Genomic DNA, 25891 nt, shown 5'->3' on the forward strand with positions numbered 1-25891 from the left:
CAGGACAATGGGGGTGACTTGTCTCTTGCTAGTTGACAATCACAATAGTATTTTTATAAAGCAGATGTAGTTGTCAGATATCAAACTGAAACTACTTCCATAAATTTTCTATATGTTCCACTTTAAATTTATAGAGAGTCTCTACATATTTTCCATGACTTGTGGCCACCACAGGCCATTCATCCAATAGTAGGGAACCAAGAATAAGCATATGAACTGCATTGCCTATCCAATGGCCGGAAATTACACAGAGGCGGGAGTGAACATGCAGAGTGGTGATTTCTCCCCTCTTGTTCTCCTAATCGGTCACGGTCTGAACACTCAGACATTGACCGCTCAAAATTTTTGACATGACTCTCTGACATCACCACCAAAGTAGTGAGTTTCAAGAGCACCAGAAGATCAATATCCAGAAGATGCCCAAATGTAGAAGTTGGATGCACACTGGTAGAGCCTACTGTCCCAAAGGTAGGTTTATATATATGTGGAAGATCCAACAGCATCTGTTGTACGGTTTCAAAGATTTATTAGCATAGCCAGGTACAGAACATGCAACATTTCAACCCTATGTGGGTCTATGTTTGATAAATACCTGGATGCTGTTGGATCTTCTTCATTCCATGTTTCTCTGACATGTGGGGGAAAAAAATTATGTCAGTGGCCATTTAAAGCTTCCAAGTACTTTAAGATGCTTTTTGCAGTTTAAATAGATTAACCATTCTGAGTAGGTGATCCTTTGAGAGCCTCCTTAATAGTCCACAGCTAGTTTTCATTGCCTTCATTTCAGAGGATGGGACCAGAGCTGGGTTGTCCGTCAGCAGTATTCATACAGACACTTTATTTTTTTTTTACTTGTCTGTCCAATCACAAGACAGCACATACTCCTCTCTGCTAAATGGTAACATAGTGCTGGTGATAATGTGAAAGTGCACTAGACTGGCACTGGGCTGAGGGGTAATTTTTAAAGTACATCAATATACTGTAGGTGGCATTTAGTGGGAGAAGATGTTACTGATGCGCTGGGTTTACAAGGTGCTATGTGAGTAGAGGAATTAGCTACAGCAGCACCATAAGGAGGGAGTTACATTAAGCACTAAACTGATGCTGATCATGATAATGTTGAAGACATACCTGCAAACTAAAAAAATCAAGTGGGAAAGAGATTATATTCAGGTGGCGGCTCTAATGCCTGTGCCTGTACGAACCTCAGATCAGTCCTAGGATTGTGGAATATTGCTGAACACTGAACACAGCTCAATTCCTTCTGCTCTGGTAATTGATTCTTCACCACACCCATCTCTTCTCTGAGTTAAAACATTTAACCTTTGTTTTGTTTGTAATTGACATCCTGCCTTTTTACTCATCCTTTGCTTTGTAAGTCTGTGTTCTGTCTGCCTGGTACAATCATATTCTGGACTGGGTCCCTGACCCCCTATAAAGGGTCTGTCTGCCCTATACTCTATGTTAGGTATTATTCTCACCTGAGCGTGCTAAGCGTTTTCCCGTGTTTCTTTATCTCTATACCTGGTTTATCTGATCTTGGCTCTTGTTTCTGACTATTCTCTGAATTCTGATTGCCTGTCAGGTTTGACCCTGGCCTGTACAACCACCCATTGGTGTTGGTCTGTCTTGTCTTTGTTTTATGTTTTACACTTTTGGTGCATGTTAGGGATTGCCAAAAGGGCAGAGATCATGGCTTACTGTCTGTGTCCTACTCGTTCCCTTTCTTCTCGTCCTATGTCCGCCTAGCTGACAGTGACACTGAGTACATACCATAGCAGGAAAATATGTATTTACACAAAGGAAAGCTGCCCAGAACATGTACATGACATGTACATGACACACATACAGGGGCGGGCTGGGCCGGGGGGCAGGGGGGCATATGCCCCCCGGGCCGCTCTTCCCCCAGCTGTCAGGGCCGCATGGCTGCTGACAGCTGGCTGGAGTCCTCAGTGCCTCCCCTGCTTACAGCCCCGGCCTCTTCAGTTTTATTTACCTGTGGCTGTGCTGTGGATCCGGACTGTGATGGAAGCGGCCGCTGAAGCCCCGCCCCCATTACGTTAAGCCCCGCCCCCTTTATGGCCATTATGCTTTCTATAAGCCTATGAGGCTTATGGTAAAAAGCAAACTGCTGTACGCAGTATCTTCCTCCGGCCACCAGAGTGCGCTCTCTCCTCCCAGCTCGTTCTCCTGTGTCTGGGCTAGAAGAGCCTGAAGACAGAGAAGATGGTGTCTGCAGGAAGCCAGGTACCTACACAGCAGGACATAGGGCAGGGGGAGGGGACCAAGGCTCTCCAGATGTTGCAAAACTACAACTCCCATCATACCTGGGCAGCCATAGGCTGTCCATGCATGATGGGAGTTGTAGTTTTGCAACAGCTGAAGAGCCAAGGTTCCCTATCCCCGACATAGAGGATACATATACACAGGAGACCTACACAGGAGGATACATATATACAGGAGACCTACCCAGGAGGATACATATATACAGGAGGAGACATACAGAGGAGTATATAGAGGATACATATATACAGGAGGATACATATATACAGGAAGAGACATATATACAGGAGTATATAGAGGATACATATATACAGGAGACCTACACAGGAGGATACATATATACAGGAGGAGACATACAGAGGAGTATATAGAGGATACATATATACAGGAGGATACATATATACAGGAGGAGACATATATACAGGAGTATATAGAGGATACATATATACAGGAGACCTACACAGGAGGATACATATATACATGAGGAGACATACAGAGGAGTATATAGAGGATACATATATACAGGAGGATACATATATACAGGAGGAGACATATATACGGGGGTACATGGAGGATACATATATACAGGAGGATACATATATACAGGAGGAGACATACAGAGGAGTATATAGAGGATACATATATACAGGAGGATACATATATACAGGAGGAGACATATATACAGGGGTACATGGAGGATACATATACACAGGAGGATACATATATACAGGAGGAGACATACAGAGGAGTATATAGAGGATACATATATACAGGAGAGGACATACAGAGGAGTATATAGAGGATACATATATACAGGAGGTTACATACAGAGGAGTATATAGAGGATACATATATACAGGAGGAGACATATATACAGGGGTACATGGAGGATACATATATACAAGAGGAGACATACAGAGGAATTAGGGCTGGGTGAGTAATCAAATTAATTCGCCCAGAAGGTTAGAATCGATTAGATTTTTTGTGAAAATCTTAAATTAAATTTTCACAAAAAATCATTGCAGGCGGAGCAGCATGGATTGTCGGGTTGGCGGCCGGGCAAGAGGTGCAGGTCAAGCGGGCGGCGCGGAGGTGAGGTGCATGGCGGGCTTATGGCGGTGCGTGGAGTGTCGGGCCGGAGGTGAGGTGCAGGGCGGTCGGGCAGTCCGCCTAACAGAGCTGCGACTGACCTGCCAGAGCTATTAATATCACGTCCTGCTCCCCTCCTGGCCACACGTGCAGGTCCCCGGTCTCTGGAGCAGGCCGCAGGGACTGTAGTGGTGATATCACCACTACAGTCCCTGCGGCCTCCTTCAAAGACCGGGGACCTGCACGTGTGGCGGGGAGGGGAACTTGTGTGCCAGGGTGAGAGGAAGAGGAGGAGGGCTATGTGCACTCCTGCCCCAATCACCCCCAGCTGCCCCAGTCCCCCTAGAGTCACCCCCAGTCTGCCTCAGTGCCCCTCAATCACTCCCAGTCTGCCCCAGTCCCCCTCAGTCACCCCCAGTCTTTCCCATTTCCCCTCCGTCATCCCCAGTCTGCCCCAGTCCCCCTTCAGTCAACTCCAACTGTCCCCAGTCCCCCTTCAGTCACCCCCAGTTTGCCCCATACACCCCCAGCTCTCCCAGTCACCCCCAGCTCCCCAGTTTGCCCCATACACCCCCAGCTCTCCCAGTCACCCCCAGCTCCCCCAGTTTGCCCCATACAGCCCCAGCTCTCCCAGTCACCCCCAGCTCCCCCAGTTTGCCCCATACACCCCCAGCTCTCCCAGTCACCCCCAGCTCCCCCAGTTTGCCCCATACACCCCCAGCTCTCCCAGTCACCCCCAGCTCCCCCAGTTTGCCCCATACACCCCCAGCTCTCCCAGTCACCCCCAGCTCCCCCAGTTTCCCCCAGTGACCCCTCAGCTATACCCGTATTACTACTACACCCCTCATCTTTACCTGTACTACTACAGCCCACATCTGTACCTGTACTACTAATCCCCCTCATCTGTACTACTAATACACCCCTCATTTATACCTGTACTACTACACCCCTCATCTATACCTGTACTACTACTACTACACCCCTCATCTATACCTGTACTACTACTACACCCCCATCTATACCTGTACTACTACTACACCCCCATCTATACCTGTACTACTACTACACCACTTATCTATACCTGTACTACTACTACACTCCTCGTCTATACCTGTACTACTACTACTACTACACCCCCATCTATACCTGTACTACTACTACACCACTTATCTATACCTGTACTACTACTACACCCCTCATCTATACCTGTACTACTACTACACCACTTATCTATACCTGTACTACTACTACACCCCTCATCTATACATGTACTACTACTACACCCCCATCTATACCTGTACTACTACTACACTCCTCATCTGTACCTGTACTACTACTACACCCCCATCTATACCTGTACTACTACTACTACACCCCTCATCTATACCTGTACTACTACTACACCCCCATCTATACCTGTACTACTACACCCCTCATCTATACCTGTACTACTACTACTAATCCCCTCATCTGTATTACTAATACACCCCATATCTATACCTGTACTACTACTACACCCCCATCTATACCTGTACTACTACACCCCTCATCTATACCTGTACTACTACTACACCCCCATCTATACCTGTACTACTACTACTACTACACCCCTCATCTATACCTGTACTACTACTACACCCCCATCTATACCTGTACTACTACACCCCTCATCTATACCTGTACTACTACTACACCCCTCATCTATACCTGTACTACTACTACTGCACCCCTCATCTATACCTGTACTACTACTACACCCCCATCTATACCTGTACTACTACTACTACTACACCCCCATCTATACCTGTACTACTACACCCCTCATCTATACCTGTACTACTACTACACTCCTCATCTGTACCTGTACTACTACTACACCCCCATCTATACCTGTACTACTACTACTACTACACCCCTCATCTATACCTGTACTACTACTACACCCCCATCTATACCTGTACTACTACACCCCTCATCTATACCTGTACTACTACTACTAATCCCCTCATCTGTATTACTAATACACCCCATATCTATACCTGTACTACTACTACTAATCCCCCTCATCTGTACTACTAATACACCCCTCATTTATACCTGTACTACCACACCCCTCATCTTTACCTGTACTACTACTACACCCCTCATCTTTACCTGTACTACTACTACTACTAATCCCCTCATCTGTATTACTAATACCCCCCATATCTATACCTGTACTACCTCACCCCTCATCTTTACCTGTACTACTACACCCCTTATTCACTATACCTCCACTACTACACCCTACCTAGATGAAGGCACCAGTGGTATGGTGGTATAAGTAACTACCGTATGTGGTGAAGGAGTGGTGATAATATTTGTTACTTATATAATGGTAATAGATGATGTGGCTATGGGGTCATAGAGCGCAGTTATGGGCGTGGCTATGTCCCTCTTTCCCCCCAGCAAAAGTTGGGGGGTATGCATATATACAGGAGTACATAGAGAAGATATATATACAGAAGTATATAGATGATACATACAGTATATACAGTAGTACATAGAGGAGACATATATACAGAAGTATATAGATGATACATATATACAGGAGTACATAGAGGATACATCATATATCCACTATGTACTCCTATATATATGCATCCTCTATGTACTGCTGTATATATGTCTCCTCTGTACTGCTGTATATATGTCTCCTCTATGTACTCCTGTATATATGCATCCTCTATGTACTCCTGTATATATGCATCCTCTATGTACTGCTGTATATATGTCTCCTCTGTACTGCTGTATATATGTCTCCTCTATGTACTGCTGTATATATGTCTCCTCTATGTACTACTGTATATATGTCTCCTCTATGTACTCCTGTATATATGCATCCTCTATGTACTGCTGTGTAGGTCTCCTCCTGTGTGTATATATATATATATATATATATATATATATATATATATATATATATATATTTATACTGATCCAAATTTTCCTGCATTGCATATTCCCTCGTGAATATATATATATATATATATATATATATATATATACACGCACACATAGGAGGAGACCTACACAGCAGTACATAGAGGATACATATATACAGCAGTACATAGAGGATACATATATACAGGAGGAGACATACACAGCAGTACATAGAGGATACATATATACAGGAGTAGACATACACAGCAGTACATAGAGGATACATATATACAGGAGTAGACATACACAGCAGTGCATAGAGGGGACATATATACAGGAGGAGACATATACAGGAGTACATAGAGGATACATATATACAGGAGTACATAGAGGATACATATAAGTATGTGTGTTTGTTGTTTTGTTTATTATTATTTTTACTAATGGGGGGTGCACACACGAGGGGGGTGTTCTAAAAAGAGGAATGCCTATACCCACAGGACCACAGAAGTGATATAAACTATTGTAAAAAAAAATACAGAAACCCCAGCTTTCCCAGCATCTTGTATTTGTAGTCAGTATAATGGAGGTCACCCAGCTTTTCCACCATCTTATACTCAGTATGATGGAGGTCACCCAGCTTTCCCAGCATCTTGTATTTGTAGTCAGTATAATGGAGGTCACCCAGCTTTTCCACCATCTTATACTCAGTATGATGGAGGTCACCCAGCTTTCCAGCATCTTATACTCAGTATGATAGAGGTCACCCAGCATTCCTAGCATCTGTCTATGGGTACGTTCCGTGTCATCGCTGAGCCGCCCCATAGACTTATACAGGAAAGTGACTTCTGATCCCTTCACAGGGCACAGTAGGATATTTGCTCACAAATGACGAAGATGTTATAGGTAAGGGCCAGAGTGGTCCTTAAAGGATGGGCCGCCAGCCTGCTACTTATGGGCCAGTGCTGTGTGCTTGCCCCCCGGGCTAAAATTTGCCAGCCAGCCCCTGCACACATATATACTATATTATGTATATGCCATGCAATTTACTATGCAATACATGGGATAACATGGGGGTGGTGGTGTGCTCAGGGCAATAGGTTGTGTTTGTCATTAGAAATTTTCAATAAAAATGACTTGACTGAAAAAAAAAGTATACCAACATATAGTTCTACGCTAACACAATCTATTATAGTAAATTATTAAAATGCATCATACCTCTGTGTATTATTTTATACGGGTCCGAGCCTAAGTCAAGTAACAGTAGTCATGTATAATTGTATAATGCAATACCTCCATTTATTGTTTTCGACCCCTGTTCTATCTATGTGGGAAACAGTTATTACTGATGCTTGTGATATTTCTTGCTAACTATGTCATTAATCATGTGATGCCTGGAATAATTTATAGGACCTCTAATGAGGTCTCAAATATTGGTACCATGGTAAACTTATTGGTTGTCAGTAGAGATGAGTGAAGCAGTCGAAAATTTGTTTCAGAATCGCAAATATTTGCAAATTATATATAGACAAATTTAATTAAAACAGCCAATCTAAAGTAACTACAATAGTGGGACTATTACAACGTTGTTGTAATAGTGTAAGGAATTGGAAAATTACAATTAAAAAAAAAAAATGATGATCAGCCAGCCACTGATTTAATTTCTGCCAAGGACAGCAGTGGACCTTGGTGGATCAGTGGCGTAATATCAATTTTCTCCCAGGACGGCAGTGGATATTGGTAAAGGAGCGGTGTAAAATGACACTTTCTCCCAGGACATTGGTGGACCAGCGGCATCAAATGAAGTTTTCTCCAAGGACAGCAATGGACATTGGTGAATCAGCGGTGTATACTTACCTTTTCTCATTGCACACGGGGAGATCAGCGGTGTTAAATGACACTTTCTACCAGGACAGCAGTAGACATTGTAAAGCTTCAGCCCCATCGGGGGCAATATCCGTCCACCCTCGCTATGGTCACTACCGAAAAAAGTTACCCTAATGGTGCATTCACGTGTCGCTCTAGGGCTGCTGTGTAAAACCATCAGCAGATAATAATGCTGGCCAGTACGATGTAGGCTTTGAGAGATATGTAATTTCAGTGTTTAACTAGGTAGTTCCGCACTGAATTTTGTATTATCTGCTGACAGGAGTCTGGAAAACAGTTGTGCATCCTCTCAGGGTTTTAGGCAGCAGAAACCAAAAAGAAACTATTCACGGAAGAAAACACTATAAATAAGGCCTTTCAGCAAGAGATAGCTGCTGGTAGTACCTTTAGAAGTTTCTTATATCACATTTAGAGGACATCATCCTTTGTGCTATATACCCCATCAAGAACCCTTCCTATAGCTTTAAACCACTCAAGAAACCACAAGAGCCATTAAAACGTCACTCAACAAGTACCTTATCAGGAACCATTGTGCGAGCTCTAAGTACCCTTGTGATATCTTCAAAACATCAAGAACAGTTATTGTTCAGTTACCAAACGTGTCCTTAAAAATGAGACATGAATTGTGGTAAGATTTCTTGGCTCAAGTGCCAGGGTTGAAACCCCACCGCTATGGTAAACAAGAACAGAAATGTCATGGGGATTTGTGTCTTGATAATCCTGTCCTTGGGACATGGGTTGCACATTGGTGAGGCATTAAGCTAGTGTGGATAATATATGCTATGTTGGAAATGTTTTGGCATGGCCATTGAATTTAAAGTGACCCAAAATCTGTCTGCCATCCCCCATATTGCTTGTACAGTTGGATAGCTGCTTTTAATCCAAGATCTGTCCTGGGGTCCGTTCGGCAGGTGATGCAGTTATTGTCCTAAAAACAACTTTAAGGGTACAAACCCACTTGACGTATTTGCTGCGTGAATCAGTCTTAAAAATAAGCAGGCAAAACGCAGGTTGGCTTTATACAATTGTTCTGCGTTAAAATACGCAATTGCGTATTTTTGAAGCGTGAAGCTTGTTGTTAGCAAAGCATCAGTTGTTAACAACCTGTGCGAAAAACGCATGTAGCTTCAAGCTTCAAAAATATGCAATTGCGTATTTTAACGCAGAACAATTGTATAAAGCCAACCTGCGTTTTGCCTGCTTATTTTTAAGACTGATTCACGCAGCAAATACGTCAAGTGGGTTTGTACCCTAAAACTTGAAGCCTTGTGTCTAATTGGCGTGGCCTAGAGTGTCTGTTCCCTAGGCCTGCACAGCCCCTCTCCATCCCTCCTCCCTGCCCTCTTCACCATCAGGAATGTCCCAGGCAGGATTTCTCCTAATCATCACCTGTCTGAAAAAAGCTAATGTGCTGGATAGTAAAGGAACTAGTGCAGTGTTCAGATATGTGAAGAATAGGAGAAATCATGCCTGGGGCATTCCTAATAGTAAAGAGGGTGGGGAGGAGGGATAGAGAGGCGTTGCAGGCCTAGGGCACAGATGATCTAGGCCACGCCAATTTGACACAGGCTCTCTTGCTGACGGCACTGGCAATAGGAATTGGGTCTCAGACACCCACTCACAGCACCCAGTGTTTAGATGAAATACTGTCTTCGCAGCACCCAGTGACTTGGTATAATTCACAACCAGCACCCAGTTAATCAGTATTATGTACACCCAGGGACTTGGTAAAATGTACAACCAGCACCCAGTTACTCAGTACAATGCACAACCAGCACCAAGTGACTTGGTATAATGTACAACCAGCACCCAGTTACTCGGTATAATGCCCAACCAGCACCAAGTGACTTGGTATAATGTACAACCAGCACCCAGTTACTCGGTATAATGCCCAACCAGCACCAAGTGACTTGGTATAATGTACAACCAGCACCCAGTTACTCAGTACAATGCACAACGAGCACCCAGTTACTCGGTATAATGCACAATCCACACCCAGTAACTTGGTATAATGTACAACCAGCTCCCAGTTACTCGGTATAATGCACCCAGAACCCAGTAACTTGATATAATGTACAACCAGCTCCCAGTTACTCGGTATAATGCACACCCAGAACCCAGTGACTTGGTATAATGCACAACCAGCACCCAGTGACTTGGTATAATGTACAAACAGCACCCAGTTACTCGGTATAATGCACAACCAGCACCCAGTAACTTGGTATAATGTACAACCAGCTCCCAGTTACTCGGTATAATGCACACCCAGAACCCAGTGACTTGGTATAATGCACAACCAGCACCCAGTGACTTGGTATAATGTACAACCAGCTCCCAGTTACTCGGTATAATGCACAACCAGCACCCAGTAACTTGGTATAATGTACAACCAGCTCCCAGTTACTCGGTATAATGCACACCCAGAACCCAGTGACTTGGTATAATGCACAACCAGCACCCAGTGACTTGGTATAATGCACACCCAGAACCCAGTGACTTGGTTTAATGTACAACCTGCATCCAGTGTTACAGGATAAGTTCTACAAGATCTACTTCCACTCTCGATCATTCATTTGCATTCATTTAACTTCTTCCATTTTTTACAAAGTTGAAGGAGTCGTTTTTCTTCCGACTATGACTTTTCAACCTTTTCCATCCTCGATCAGGTTATTTTTCAACCTTTTCCATCAGGTTTAAAACCAATGAACATATAGGAAAACAAGAATCTCGCATTATCCAGAGTTCAGCAGATGGCTTTCAATGGCTGCTGCTACTTGGATGTAATGACAGACAAAGGAACTACATTTTGGGATTTTTTTTTGTCTGGTGAATCAAATGATTCGGCATAGAAGAAACTCCGGTCCATTAAAATATTTTGTGTATATGTCATTGCCTATAAAAGGGCCGTGAGTGGCAAACTTGACTTTTTGCTACAGCAGTATAATGGACCATTGATTCTGATAAAGAACATAAATCGAGGATATGCTAAAAATGTCACAGGACCAATTCAACTTAATAGTACTGACATCTGTTCATGCAAAAATAAAAAAAAATCGCACTACTAAATCCTATGTTGTAGAAGGGCTAAATCTAGTTTTTAGTCAGCCAAATTCTTGCAAGACTCTAGATTGACCCTTTGACACTAAATTATTAGCCAGTCATCATAATGACTAATGAATAAGAGCTTAGTATATAATAAACACCATAAGATTATAAACCTGCAATGCACAACATGGGTTACGCTATGAAGATTTGCGTGATCGGAGATAACATACTGTATAGAACCTATCTGGGTAAAAGTTACATAGTAATATGTAGATAGGAGAGAAAAGTCATCGGCACTCACCACTCTGTGATTTCCATTTCAATTTATTTGTAAAGACACAATAGCAGGGAGAGGAAGACAAATGAGGTTTTGGAACATCTGTTTCGTGCTGTGTGAGCTTCTGGCTGGAAACTGCCTTTCCAGCACCTGATTTGTCTTCCTCTCCCGGCTATCGTGTCCTTACAAATAAAGTTAAGTGGAAATTGCAGAGTGGTGAGTGCCGATGTCTTTCTACATCTACTATTGGATTTTTTTTTATACATCTGAGCATCTGCAGCAACCCTTCAAATTTATGCCCCATACATCATCCATGTCCTCCATTGCCACATTGTCTGCCTCATCTGGGTTTAGCGCCATCCAGCTCTACCATAGGATAACATAGTAACATACTATAGTACAGTTGGAAAATACAACCAGTCTTGCAGTGCTGCCCAGGAGGAAGGCAGTAACGCAGAAATAGATATTACACAAAGGGGGAATTTATTAAGATTTTATATGCCAGTTTTCCATTGTAAGCATTGATAAATTCCCCCCATAGAGATGTTTTGACTGGATATCAGTAAACTGCTGATTCATCCTTTTGTGCTGGGATTTCCACTGGGAAAGAGTGATAGAGGTGACTCATTCACAGTCTGGACTGTTCGCTGCTCAAAGAACATGACAATGTTGTATAGGGTTTGTTTTTCAGAAGAGGATTTAACTTGATGGCAATACGTGAATCTATATGGTCCAGTGGAGAAGAAACTCATCTGCAGCTAAAAGTGGAGCAGATTACTTCCTTAGTTTTGCTACTAGAGATGAAACATGAATTGTCTATAAAACTATGTTCACACAACGTTCTTTTTAAGTAAAGAACGGACGCTGATTGCAATTGCCTCAGCGTCCCTTCTTTACTGCAAGGGCGGCATTGCATTGAAGTCAATGCAATGCTGCCCGCTGTGTTCTCACATAGTTATTCTAACGCCCGATCTTTAGAACGGCCATTAGAATAATGTGCCTGTCAATAATTTCCAGACGCTGTTCACTGAACAGCATCCGGAAACATCAGCTGTTCACACAACGCAATGTGCAGCGCGGCCGCACATTGCATTGGAATGGCTATGTTCACACAATGTTTAACAGCGTCCGTTGCACTCAGCCTGTTCCTGCAGCCGATACCTTCGTATCGGCTGCAGGCATGTTCTTTTTTCACAATTGATTTGCGGGCACCGGCAGCTGTGCCCACAAATCAATTAGCCATTCACTCCAATGCAATGTGCGGCCGCGCCGCACATTGCGTTGTGTGAACAGCTGATGTTTCCGGATGCTGTTCAGTGAACAGCGTCCGGAAATAATTGACAGGCACATTATTCTAACGCCCCCTTCTAAAAATTGGGCGTTAGAATAACAATGTGAGAACACAGCGGGCGGCATTGCATTGACTTCAAAGCGCCCGCAATTGCAATCAGCGTCCGTTCTTTACTGAAAAAGAACGTTGTGTGAACATAGCCAGTGAATGGCTAATTGATTTGCGGGCACAACCGCCGGTGCCCAAAAATCAATTGTCAAAAAAGAACGTGTCTGCAGCCGATACGGAGGTATTGGCTGCAGGAACTGGCTGAGTGCAGCCCGACGGCCGGCTGTTAAACAGCGTCCGTTGCTATGCTAAAGCTAAAGCTTAATGGGAATTGTAGTTTTGCAACAGCTGGAGGGCTGAAGGTTCCCCATCCCTGACTTAAAAGATGTTGCCTCCAGCAAGCTTATTTCTTTCTAGAGGGGAGCTGCTTTCCTAATCTTTTTCCCAAAAATTATTATGAATCATCGTTGAATCATTCTACACATAAGAACATATTTTGCAATGCTAAGCAAATGCAATTGTAGTTATCATGGTATATTCATAGGGCCACATAGGATACTAATTTATATAGGTGATGTTAGGGAGCAGTAGAAGGTTTAAAGAATTGTGAAAGCTATAAGGAAAGGTTGTCAGAAGATATACTGTGCTGTTTGCAGATACAACAGAGCTATTGGTGCTTTTGGTAGTGACCTCCTATTGAAATTGCTGCCATATTGGTTGTCAGGTTTGATTCACCATCCCAGAAATGGACAAAATCTCTTTATGGCAGTATGTCAGATCAATAATAATGGCAGGTTGTGGACACTGACAAGGTTGTATGAGGGAGCTGGACCACATGCCATTCCAATGCAGATTTTTTTATGCAGTTATGAAGCCAAGATAAGGAGTGGATAAAAATCTTTTTCTATATAAATCCTCTAATTTACCATCCACATAAATAGGAAATCCATGAAGAGGACATGTGTGATAGCACCAGAGAAAACAAAACATTGCAGTCATTTACAAAATATTTTCATTACTTTTAAAAAATCTAGGATTGAGACGTCCAGTGCTGGTGGTCGCACATGCTCAGTAGCACAGTCCCAAAACTAAGATGGCAACATTGTTCCTTCTGTTGTCTAGGCCAGAATTGGTGCATAGATGTGTCTTCTATTAACCAGCACTGGATGGATTATATTCCGGGTTGGAATCTACAGGGATAATTTACAAATCTGTATGACTTTCTGGGACCAGCCAAATAGATTTGTTTTTCCCCTTTTGGAAAAGCCCTTTAACAGTCCTAAGGTGACCTATTTAGAAGCAGCTTTTGGATAGTTTTGCCATATAAGAACCCCATCGCCCACATGCATATGCTAATATGTTATGGTTGCTATCTCCAACACTATTAGTTTCTTCTTAGAACAATTTCTAAGCACGAGACCCTGTATGCTTGAAATTAAAATGTTAATATGCCAGCGATTGATTTGACTGCAGCACTTTCATGGTATAATCCCTTCAATGATGGAGATCTGTAGCCTCGTTTTCTCTGTGATTCAGGTGTTTGGCGCTTTGGATTTGATAATTCCCTATTGCCTTTCATTGACTCTTCTGTCTACTTCAGTACATTAGTCGTACATTTTAATAAAGTTTCTATATAAATCGCATTGTATGCTTGAAATCCACATTCCGTGGCGGTGTATATTCTGCATTCTGTCTCTAGGATTCTTCCCACCGGTTCTGTGATTCCAGTGTGCTAATGTGATTTCATCTTGATTTCCTACAGGGGTGGACAAACATATTGAGAGCCTAGAAGTCATCCATGCATTATAAGAATCAGAACACTGAGCATCCAACACCTCCACATCTGTCTGACATATCTGGTAAGGAACCTTCTGTGCCCAGTTTTCATTTTCTACTATATTATCCTTGGTTTTAAAGAAACAGTTTTTATCTATAGATTTTTACCACTTTAGTTTTTTACGCTATTGCAAGCACTCATGTAACAAAAATCATTTCTAACATACGACCATTCAAGTAGTTACACTTCATTGAGCAGTATATTACCACTTGTAACCTGTCTTGGTAGAGTTCATCGTTGGATTTCGAATGACACAAGTCTCCTAACAAATTTTTTAAAATTCTTTTTTGAAACCTTGTATAAGCCTAATGTGTCCGGTGTTGGTGGTCGCACATGCTCAGTAGCTCTTTTTAAAAATTTAGATGATATAATCATTTTTTCTGTTGTGGAGGCCAGCCAACAAGAATCAGTGCCCTAGAAGCTTCTTCTCAATGGCACTGGAGTGAAGTTAAAGGATATGAAGTGCAATACTACACATAACCAGAGAACAGGGGTGGTGCTGTTTTTACAAGAGTAGCTGTGCCTTTAAAAAAAAATCCTGGACAACCCCTTTAAACACAAAAATACTTTGTATTGTCACATTATGAAACTTATAACTTTTTGTCTATGAAACTGTGTGAGGACTCGCAATGGAAGAATTTTGGAGTTGATGATCCTTTTTTGTAAAAAAAATTTTCTGGGATGTGGCATGATGATATATGATGGGATATATATATAATACTGCATGTGATACCAAATATGAATTTTTTATTTGAAAAATGGGGAAAAAGGGTCAATATAAGGTGTGTATGTATACACACACACACACACATATATATATATATATATATATATATATATATATATATATATATATATAAACATTTTTTATATAATAGGAATACTTTTATAGAATACCAAAATAACTTATGGGTACATGTTATTGCATCACAGGGGGTGGATGGGGGGTAGCCCAGAACTAATCGGCAGGGCCAGTTGTATGCACATCTTAGTCAAGGACAGGGCTAGGTGTGTTTGGGTTTTCAGCCTCTGGATGTAAAGAAAGAATACTGTCATCCACTGACAGAAAATAGAGATTTTACATATGATAAGGAACTGAAACCAAAGTACACGGAGTATGTTAGAAAGCTGGGAAACTTTTCATTAATCAATAATTGCAGGGGCAGAGCTGTAGGGGGCGTTCTGTAGCCTGAAGGCCCTTCTGTCAGATAAGAAGACACCAGTATTATAAATGACACATGCTAGAAGAAGGTCCTTTTGCAGATTTTCCATCGGTACTCGGGAGATACAAATCTGGCACCTGAGGGATTAGGCTTTATATATACAGTATATGAAACCAGAATACTTCTTTCATGTATTACTAATGTTAGTATGTAAAGTGGTTGTATGAGACTCAAAAATGACAGCTAACTTAATGGAGACAGTGCAACTCAAGTAAATTGGCTCGGTTGTAATTAGTGTTGAGCGGATCTGTCAAAATGATCGGATTCTGCAATATTATCTGAACTCGAATGCAGAGTGTTTGACTCTCCGCAGAAGTTGGATGCTGCCCTAAGGAGTCTTAAAATATGTGAATACAGCCATAGGCCGGGTTCATTTACAGTATGACATGGCGGTCTGTGATATGGCCGTGTCACAGAATGGCCGCTGTCTGTGAAGTTCACTCCAGAAAGTACTGTTTGTGTGTGGCCGCGGTCTAATCAACCATAGCCGACAATGTAGAGTACGGCCAGAGCCATACTTTACATTGTCTGCCCAGTCAATAATGTGCAGCCGCTATTCACTGAATAGAGGCCGCACCAAATTGACATATCAGTTTTCTGTATGGCCCCATGGAATACACTCTGGCTGGGATTCCATAGGTAACAATGTGAATTCGCTCTTTAAATAAATAGCGGCTGGTGTTGTAATCTGCAACAATGACAGTTATTTATTGAAAATATACAGCGTGTGAACGTGGCCATAGGCTGTATCCACATTTTTCTGGCAGCATTAGGCGGGCATCCAACTTCTGCAACTGTGCAGAATCAAACACTAATCATTTGGGTTCGGATAATGTTGCCATTTTTGCAAATCTGCTCAATGCTAGTTGTAATACAAAGTTGTAATATCGAACAAAGCCTGTGGATAAACTTTTCACTACATGTGACTACACCCTCATGCCGAGGTTCGGTACATGGCAGCGGTCTCCAAATTGTGGCTCAGGTTGAAGATCAGGGATATATAGTAAGGTTTGGATTCAGTAGAGCCGGCTGCAATCACGTCTGGCTGTGTTCAATCAGTGAAATCTAATTATCAATTCAATTTGGTCAATTAGTTGATTGAGCATATGCAGGAATATCACATCGGGTAACGCTGTTCCTTAAATATGCACATTAAGGGAAAGGCCACATGGAAATGGTGTCATATGGCCAAGACGCAGCTGCAGTGCGGTTGAAAACCATGCCATTCTGCTCTCTGATGAAGTTAAGAAAATTGATTGTTACTGTATGAGAGGCAAAACCCCTGTTTCTGTCTGCATGCAGTTCTATGGCCATTAAAGGGGGTATAATGTTTATATATAACTGGGGTTGATTTAACCCCTTAACAACATGGGGCGTACATTTACGCTCCCGCAGCCAGGGCCTTGGCACAAACAGGCTATGAAGCACTGCAACTGCTGCATTTAAGTGTGTAAGTGACAGGAGCATCTCCTGTCACTTACGGATCAGGACCCGATCACATGGCCTGACGGCCAGAGGTCTCTTACCTTCCTCCTTGCAGTCAAGTCTTAACTAGTGATGAGCGAATACTGTTCGATCAAATAGATATTGAATCGAATAGTAAGGTATTCGATCTATCGAATATTATCGAATTGTTCGCCGAATATTCGATAAGTATTCGATAAGCGTTCAAATCCCCCAGCTTCCGGTTTTTACCTCCAAGTGGTCGAATAGATGTTTTTCAATAATCAAATACTTGTTCCCATAGACTTTAATGGGATCAAATATTCGGGAGATATTCGTACGAATATCTAATATTCGAATATTTCACTATTCGCTCATCACTAGTCTTAACTCTTCTGATACAGTCTGCCACAGGCAGGCTCTATCAGAAGATCACAGATAACACTGATCAGGGATCAGTGTGAGAAATCTATTGTAATAATGTAAAAGTCCCCTAAAGGGACTATAAAATTGTAAAAAAAAAACATTAATAGTTTTAAAAAATGTCCCAAAGCCTCTCCCCCAATAAAAGTAAAAATCCCCCCTTCCCCTTTTATACATAAAACACATAAAATAATAAAGTTCATTAACATAATATACCGTAGCATGCATAATTTTCCAATCTATCAAAATAAAACAATATTGTTCCCGCTACTTTTAAATTTCATTTTATGTATAAATTAATAAAAAGCAATCAATACGTCTGATCTAAAAAAATAAATTTAGTGATAAAAACAACGAGATAATGGTGCAAAAAAATTATGCCCCATGCGACCCCTTAAGTGAAAGAATAAAAGCACTATAAGAGTCAAAATAGGGCCATTTTAAATACACCTATTTGCTAAAAATTTTTTTTACTGCTAATAAAGATAGTAAAACGTTAGCATATTGCTGTGTTCAGACTAACCTATAGAATATAGAAAAAAAAAGTCCGTTTTACTATAAAGTGCATCACGTAAAACATGGACCCCCTCCCCCCCCAAAAAAAATTGCGGAATCACATTTTTTGACCCAAATTCACCCCATAAATGATATTTTGGAGGTTCCGTCATTCATTTTATGGCGCCAATACAAAGTACACATGTTCCTGAAAAAAAAAGTTCTCACATGGCCCTGAAGGTGGAAAAATAAGAGATTTATGGGTCTTTTGAAAACGCAAAACTGAGAATTGTCCCGGTCCTTAAAGGGTTAAAAATAAAGAGATACTCACCTGCCCTGATCCCCAGCACCTGCAGAGTCAACAGCTCCCAGTCCCAGCTCAATACTGCTAATTCCTAATGTGTCGACCCCACATGAAATTCCCCACTCAGCTAACCAATGAGCTCAATGTTGACCCCTGTCAGTCAGTTATTGGCTGAAGTGTCCTGGGAACCAGGAAGCAGTGATGATGAGAGAGGAGCTTAAGAGACCCTCATAGACTCTTCTGCTTTTATGATGCTATTTTTGAAGCCAAAATCAGAAGTGATTCCTAAAAAGAGGAGAAGTATTACCTGTCTTTTGTAGGTTCTGTCCCATGATGATCCACGCCAAACGGCAATATGATTTTGCAGGTAAAAAGTGTGCTGCTACAGACAGTTAGTTAACCGTAGCAAACAGCCCATCAGTGTGATTTTCGGCCAGGCCCAGACAAATTCCAGCCAACTACCTGCATCAGTATAGTAGAAGACGGCACTCTGTGGGCCAGGCAGTGCTTGTGGTGGGAGTAATTCCAGAACAGTAGAAAATATGAATCTCGGCACTCACCAAGTCAAGAAATGCTTATTTATTGGTGCAAAACAGACAGGAATATGGAGGACATGTTTCGGCTGATGAAGGCTATGTTAGCCGAAACGCGGCCACAATATTCCTGTCTGTTATGCACCAATAAGCATTTCTCCACTTGGTGAGTGCCTGGATTCATCTTTTCAACATCCTGCATCAGGCATCTTCCTTTACCCACGGCGAGTAGATAACTATTGGATCACTGAGTACATTTATTAAACTACTTTATCCTCTACAGTCAGTTCTGTGTAAATTTGTAGTCTTCATAACATAAACTATTCCTAAAGACCGCACAAAGACAGAACGTACCTTGAATGGCAGCTCAATAAGAAGCCTAATCGTTTGGCAATTTATAGAGTTTAAGGAGATAGGTGCATGCTTCTAAACATGAATAAAGAGCATATTAGAAGTGTCTGTCTATAGATGTATTATTGTACACTGCACTGTTACAGACAACCCATAGGGATCAATGGATGCATGCACAGTGACAATAGAGTAGACTCATGCACTATGTCTGGGATATGAGTTGCTAACATGAAAATAAACAATTAAATCTTCATAGTATATAATTTTGGGAATATAATAACAGCTATGGTCCTATGTGAGACTATCCCAGCTGCCACAGACTAGAAATGAGCGCTACAGTTCAATAATCTGCAGATGGAAATACTGTAACTTAGGACGGCCTGGTATGAAATAGCAGATGCAGGGATAATAGGAGAGTGTATGGACAAAACATGATTATGTGCCAAGACAAAGACTGGAAATAGAATACACAACATACGCTCGGGACCAGAAGGTTCAGCATTATGTCCAGTTCTCTTACATACCAATGACCTTGTTAATAGAAAAGAAAGTAAAGTTTCGGGTTTTTTTGCTAATCTGTGTGCCTGAATTTTTTTGTTTGGAAAAAAAGAAAATTCTAAAAATTCAACAAATTCACACAATTTGGTGTAAATATCCTGCTTTTTTTATTTCCATGCAACTTTACCCTAATGAAGTCATGATTAAATAAGATAAAGTTAGCTCAATGTTGTGAACCTTTTTAGATGTTTCTTCAGGTCATTGTGTAAGGTAGCTAAATGTGTGGTCTGTCAATCAAGAATGGTGGGCGGGAAGAAGCCACCAGACCAACCCCACGAAAGGCAGCATTAAAGTGAGGACAGGTTCCCTTTAAATATAGATCAAGGGGAAACAATCTAAGCTTAATTTCTGACTATCTACCATCTGACAAGGCTGATAGTGGTAATTTGGGCAATTATGTAATGGGCAGTACTTGCAGAACTTCAGTCATGAACCTTTTTTTTATCAGATAAATTATTCCTATTCAATAAGAAATTAGGTGTGAAGCTGTATTTTCTTTCTGTTCAAATGCTGGTTTATGTGAAACTCCCTAAGGTGGCGCTCCTTCTGACTGGAAGAAAAAAAGATTCAGTCTCTGTAAGCGAGAATTCTTATTTACCATAATAACACTGGATCTGTGGGATAGTCACCCCACAGCAGAAACAGCTTCATAAAAAGCTAGGACTATACTCATATTTTTTCTGGGCCTTCTTTTGGTCACTATTTTTGTCCTGAAACCAGTAGTGGGTGCAAGACATAAAAAAGGTTCAGTTCTAACCAAAAAACTGACTGGGAACATAGCCCTAGACCAATTCTTACAACGCTATATAATCTTAACACTTAAACTATCAGCAGGTTCGTACCTGTAAAGGAAGACAAACAGATCCAAGGGCTGATCTTCTTATCTTCCCCTGTTGCGCCATTTTTCAGTATTTTTTGCCAACTCCAATATGTAATTCAGATCTGGTACACTAGTGGCATTTCATGGCCCTTCATTGCACCGTCCAACACCTCTTACCTATGCATATTTATATATGCATAAGTAATCACGTCTCCCTCCATGTTAATTTATTTCAAACATTTTTAAATGGTATAGATGTAATGTATAGATGGGTAAAGTATTTGAGGGGTTTGTAAGAGATGCTATACGGAAGCCACTTAATGGAAATAATCTTATAACGCAGCACCAGCATGGATTTATGAGGGATCGGTGCTGTCAGACTAATCTGTTCAGTTTCTATGAGGAGGTCAGTTATAGACTGGACCTGGGGGAGGCTGTGGACGTTGTGTATCTGGACTTTTCATAAGCATTTGATACTGTGCCACTGGAAAGGTTGTTCTATAAAATGAGGATGCTGGGACTATGAGAAAATATATGTAAATGGATAAGTAACTGACTGAGTCATAGAAAACAGAGGGTTGTCATTGATGGATTCAGTCACAGTAACTAGTGGGGTACCCCGCAGGGGTCAGTGTTGGGTGTTGCTTTTTAATATGTTTATTAATTATCTTGTAAAGGGGAAAAAAGGGTTGAATCTCCATATTTGCAGAGGATACTAAACTGGGTAAAGTAATCACCACAGAGGAGATAATATAATATTACAGAGGGATTTGGAGAAGCTGGAGGCTTGGGCAGAGAAATTGAGAAATTAAGTTTAATGTAGATAAATGTAAGGTTATGCACTTGGGCAGTAGAAATAATAAGTACAGTTATGTGCTTAATAATAAAACACTGGGTAAAACTGCTTCTGGAAAGGACCTAGGGGTATTGGTGGACAGTGAACTCAACTTTAGTGATCAGTGCCAGGCAGCAGCTGCCAAGGCTAATCATGGGATGCACCAAAAGAGGCATTAATGCTAAAGTTGGGCACTGGTATATAAAAAGGACGCAATTAAACTGGAGCCGGTGCAGAGCTACAGTACCAAGACAGATTATCAAGCTTAGGACTATTTAGTTTAGAAAAGAGATATCATAGGGGCGATCTGATCACAATGTACAAATATATGAATGGACAGTACAGAGGTCTTTGTAATTATCTTTTTACTCCTAGGTCTGTAACCAAGGGGTTATCCTCTACGTCTAGAGGAAAGACGGTTTCACCACCAGCACAGAAGGATGTTGTCATGGCTAATTAATTAAATAAGTTAAAGGGAGGTCTGGATGCTTTTCTTGAAAAATTTAATATTACAAGTTATGGACATTAGATTTCTGAAGATACGTTGATCCAGGGATTATTCTGATTGCAATTTTGGAGTTTGGAAGGAATTTTCTCCCTGTGATGGGGCAATTGGCATCTGCCTCACAAGGGTTTTTACCTTCATCTGGATCAACCTTATTAACTATGTTACTATATTATATTTTCACCATTTCCCAACCTCTTCAAATGGACCATAGACTACAAAGTCCATTGGCTACTATGTGCAAGTGATGACATAGCAGAGTTTTTATACTGCATTAGGATGGTGACACATCCCTAAAGCAGCCTCTTATTGAGGGCTCATAGTGACGTTATGATGGGGGGATGTGAGAAGGACTTACCCAAAATCTCAGGGCATATGCAGGGTAAAGTAGACTGTGTCAGTTTTTCTTCGATCCTTATTTGATTGAGATGCGTTTAGAAGAGACTGAAGAGGCTTGGTGTACTAATCTGCGATACATTATAGCTCTTGAGCATGCAGATATTCATCAAGATGTTCAGCGTATTTGCTAACTGTATTCTTGACCTCATTTTCCTCTAGATTTCTTCCCTGCTCGTATTCCAGCCCTGACACTCTGTAACACAGAGGAACAGATTTAGCAACAGATTTGCCAGTTTTGGGGTCAAATGTTAAATATACATAGATTCCCAAGCCATGAAATTTATAGAGTGGCTTCAGAACCCAACAACATCAAGTCTGATGTGGGTATGTTATCTACAAGGTGTGCACTGTATTCATAATGCATGGGAGAGATCCTGGAGGACTCTCTTATACATTTAGCAAGTATTAACAAACAGACATGAGCCAACCTGCCTAAAGTTCGGGTTCGCACAATCCCTAATAATTGGCATTTGAATCCCACTGCCTGGAGAAGGTGGACACATCCCGAGGACTGGCTGGAAAACATGAATACAGCCATAGTTTCAGCAGGTTCACTCATCTCTATTAACAAATCTAACCTGTTACTGTAAACTAAAATTATAACACTACAGCCAGTGTTTCAAAATCTGCAAATACAAAAAAAAATAATAATAAAAAAAAAAAAAAGTTCCAATTGGCAGTAAAATTATGAGAATTTTTTTAGCTTGTGTTTTTTTTTTTTTTTTAAATGAGACTGATAATATGGGCCCAAACATTGCGATATATTGGTGAGTGTGCACATAGCAGGGTTAGTTGTAGTTGCTGTTATTTAGTAATGTGGCGCCACCACTGAGGATTTACATTGGGAAGTTACATAATTCCTATGAGTCAATCTCTTACAGCTAGGGCATCATGGGCGTGTATTTTGGAGCTCCACCTTCTTGTTCGGCTGTAGATAGCCTTCTCTAAGCAGTATTCTCTAACCTTTTTCTCACAAGTCATAGTTTATTATACCAGGAGATCTTACCTAACCTAATCTATCCTTGCATTGCATTTAGATCTATATGTGTGACACATCTGCATATGCAAAGCATTCTGGGCTTTGTAGTCCTGGATCCTACTCGCTTCACCTTTTAGGATTGCTGGGGGATCCCCTCTACTATTCAGATCTGTAATCAAGAATCAGAACAGGTGCTGTTTTAATTTGATTGGATAATTAGCTTGTGAAAGCTAATTAAAACCATCCACCAATGAGGAAGAGAAGACTATAAATAAATCAGCGTCTAATTTGCATAAGGCTCGAAATTAAAAGCTGTTTAATTAATATTTAAAATGTTGAACACGAAATTGGACAATACATAACTTGTGGGGATCGAATGGCTCGTCTTCTGCACCTTAACCATTTACAGAGGAGGTGTACCCTCCATACCCGGCCCAACATATGCTTATGCTTCCCTATGTATTATAACCTATGGTCCCTGTCTGTGTACAACGTCTCCTTTCAGACACAGCCTTTGGCTTCCCTTTAATTACCACCATGTGGTCCAGACCTTCTCACCTTGTGCATATATTGTTCCCTTCTCTAAGGAGAAGGCTCTGGCCCATAGGGTGCATGTGATCCCTATTTAAGCCTGCTTATAGTTCCTAAAAAATACTGTGGTTTTAGATAGCAGAGGTCGGCTTGTATCATTAATAATTTTGACAATTGACTGTGACATGTCTGTTTTCTGCCTGTTTACTGGTTTGATCCTCCCCTGCATGACCTGGATTGGGGCCTATGAACATGTGCCACCTGGCATGATCCTCCTGTCTGTACCTGCCCATTACCCACACCTGGACTGAGACTTGCCTTTGCCTAATTCCTCAGGCCTTACACCAGTTTCTCATGGTCTGATGGTCCACCAGCTACTGGTTAGGGGATGTTCTCGCAATACGTTCTGATATCCTCTGGTAACTCCAGCTTACACATCCTGAAGTCGGATAAAGAGTCAAAACCTAGAGTGTTCTTAGGTTCTTCTCCAGAGTATGATCCAAAGCCCAACAGTTTGGTAGCAGACCTGATCCACATGAACACATTGCCAATCTACAATTGATGCCCTAATCCAGCGTTGCCCAACCAGGGATTGGTAAGAGAAGGTGATAGGCTAGAAGTAGTTGAGCTTGTAGTTGATATGGTTGGCATGCAGTTTGCCATTGACATGTTTAATGTTATCCTATACAGCAGTAGTATTGAATAAAGATGAGCGAACCTCTAGCATGCTTGAGTTCATCCGAACCCGATCGTTCGACATTTGATTAGCGGTGGCTGCTTAAATTGGATAAAGCCCTAAGGCTATGTGGGAAAACATGGATATAGTCATTGGCTGTATCCACGTTTTCCAGACAACCTTAGGGTTTTATCCAACTTCAGCAGCCACCGCTAATCAAATGCCAAACGCTCAGGTTCGGATGAACTCGAGCACGCTTGAGATTCGCTCATCTCTAGTATTGAACATGCTATGTGCATTCATGTTGATAATAGCTTCTTAGAATAGGAAAACTAATTAGATGGGTTTTCTTATCTTAAAAAGTCTGGGAATCGTTGCGTTTATCAATAGTTGCCACTTATATGATTCATCTTCACCTAGAAATGCCAGTTTGCAGCTATATCCCTTCTTTCTCTTTAGTAATATCACAACAAACCTTCATATACCAAAGTCTCTGATAGTGTAACCCTGTAAACACTACAGTATAATACAATAGTTGATAACTACCACGATACCATATATACTTCATGTTGACAATTACCACTATATGGTATACACTTCATGTTACTGGTAAACCAGTGATATACTATGACTTCGTAGCACAGAATAGATTAGTAAGGCCTGGAGTCTTTGATCCATTGTCATAACACTTATTCTTTAGTAGATCAGCCAGGTAACATTCAGAGATCAGTTTCTACCAAGATACAATGTAGTTTTTGATTATCTGTTTCAAGACATGGCCAGGTAAGGACCATATTCACTTCAGTGATGTGGATTGATGTAAAAAGATCTTTGAAGTGTTCCTGAGAGCACGCAGTGGGGGACATTTATTAAGTCTTAATTCATTAGTCTTAAATTAAGCCCGTCCCCGCTGGCTTACAGTCTCACCCCAGAGCTGGGGTGACATGTTACCCTGCTCAGTACTGCTCTATAATGTCCTACATGCTGCTGAGGGTTTTCTACAAAGAGGACTTATTCATTGTCCTCATCTTATCTGTCTTCCCCATTTGATTAACAGACGCTAGATCAGGAGGACATGGGGTGAACTTACCTGGGCTTTTTGCTGGGGGACACATTCTGGGCTTTGAGTCTCATTTA

At 41.4% G+C, this 25891-nt stretch overlaps 1 protein-coding gene across 13 annotated transcripts in view; it reads left to right on the forward strand.

Annotated features, from left to right (window-relative positions):
* The window catches only part of NRXN2 (neurexin 2), a 609925-nt gene that overhangs the window by 157016 nt on the left and 427018 nt on the right, over window positions 1–25891 (forward strand). For all 13 annotated transcript variants that reach the window (XM_069965315.1, XM_069965314.1, XM_069965322.1 and 10 more), the window contains one exon: window positions 14605–14701. The gene's annotated coding sequence lies outside the window, so the exon portion shown is untranslated. The remainder of the gene's footprint in view (window positions 1–14604; window positions 14702–25891) is intronic.

Source organism: Dendropsophus ebraccatus, chromosome 4 (assembly GCF_027789765.1).
Source record: "Dendropsophus ebraccatus isolate aDenEbr1 chromosome 4, aDenEbr1.pat, whole genome shotgun sequence".
NCBI lineage: Eukaryota > Metazoa > Chordata > Amphibia > Anura > Hylidae > Dendropsophus > Dendropsophus ebraccatus.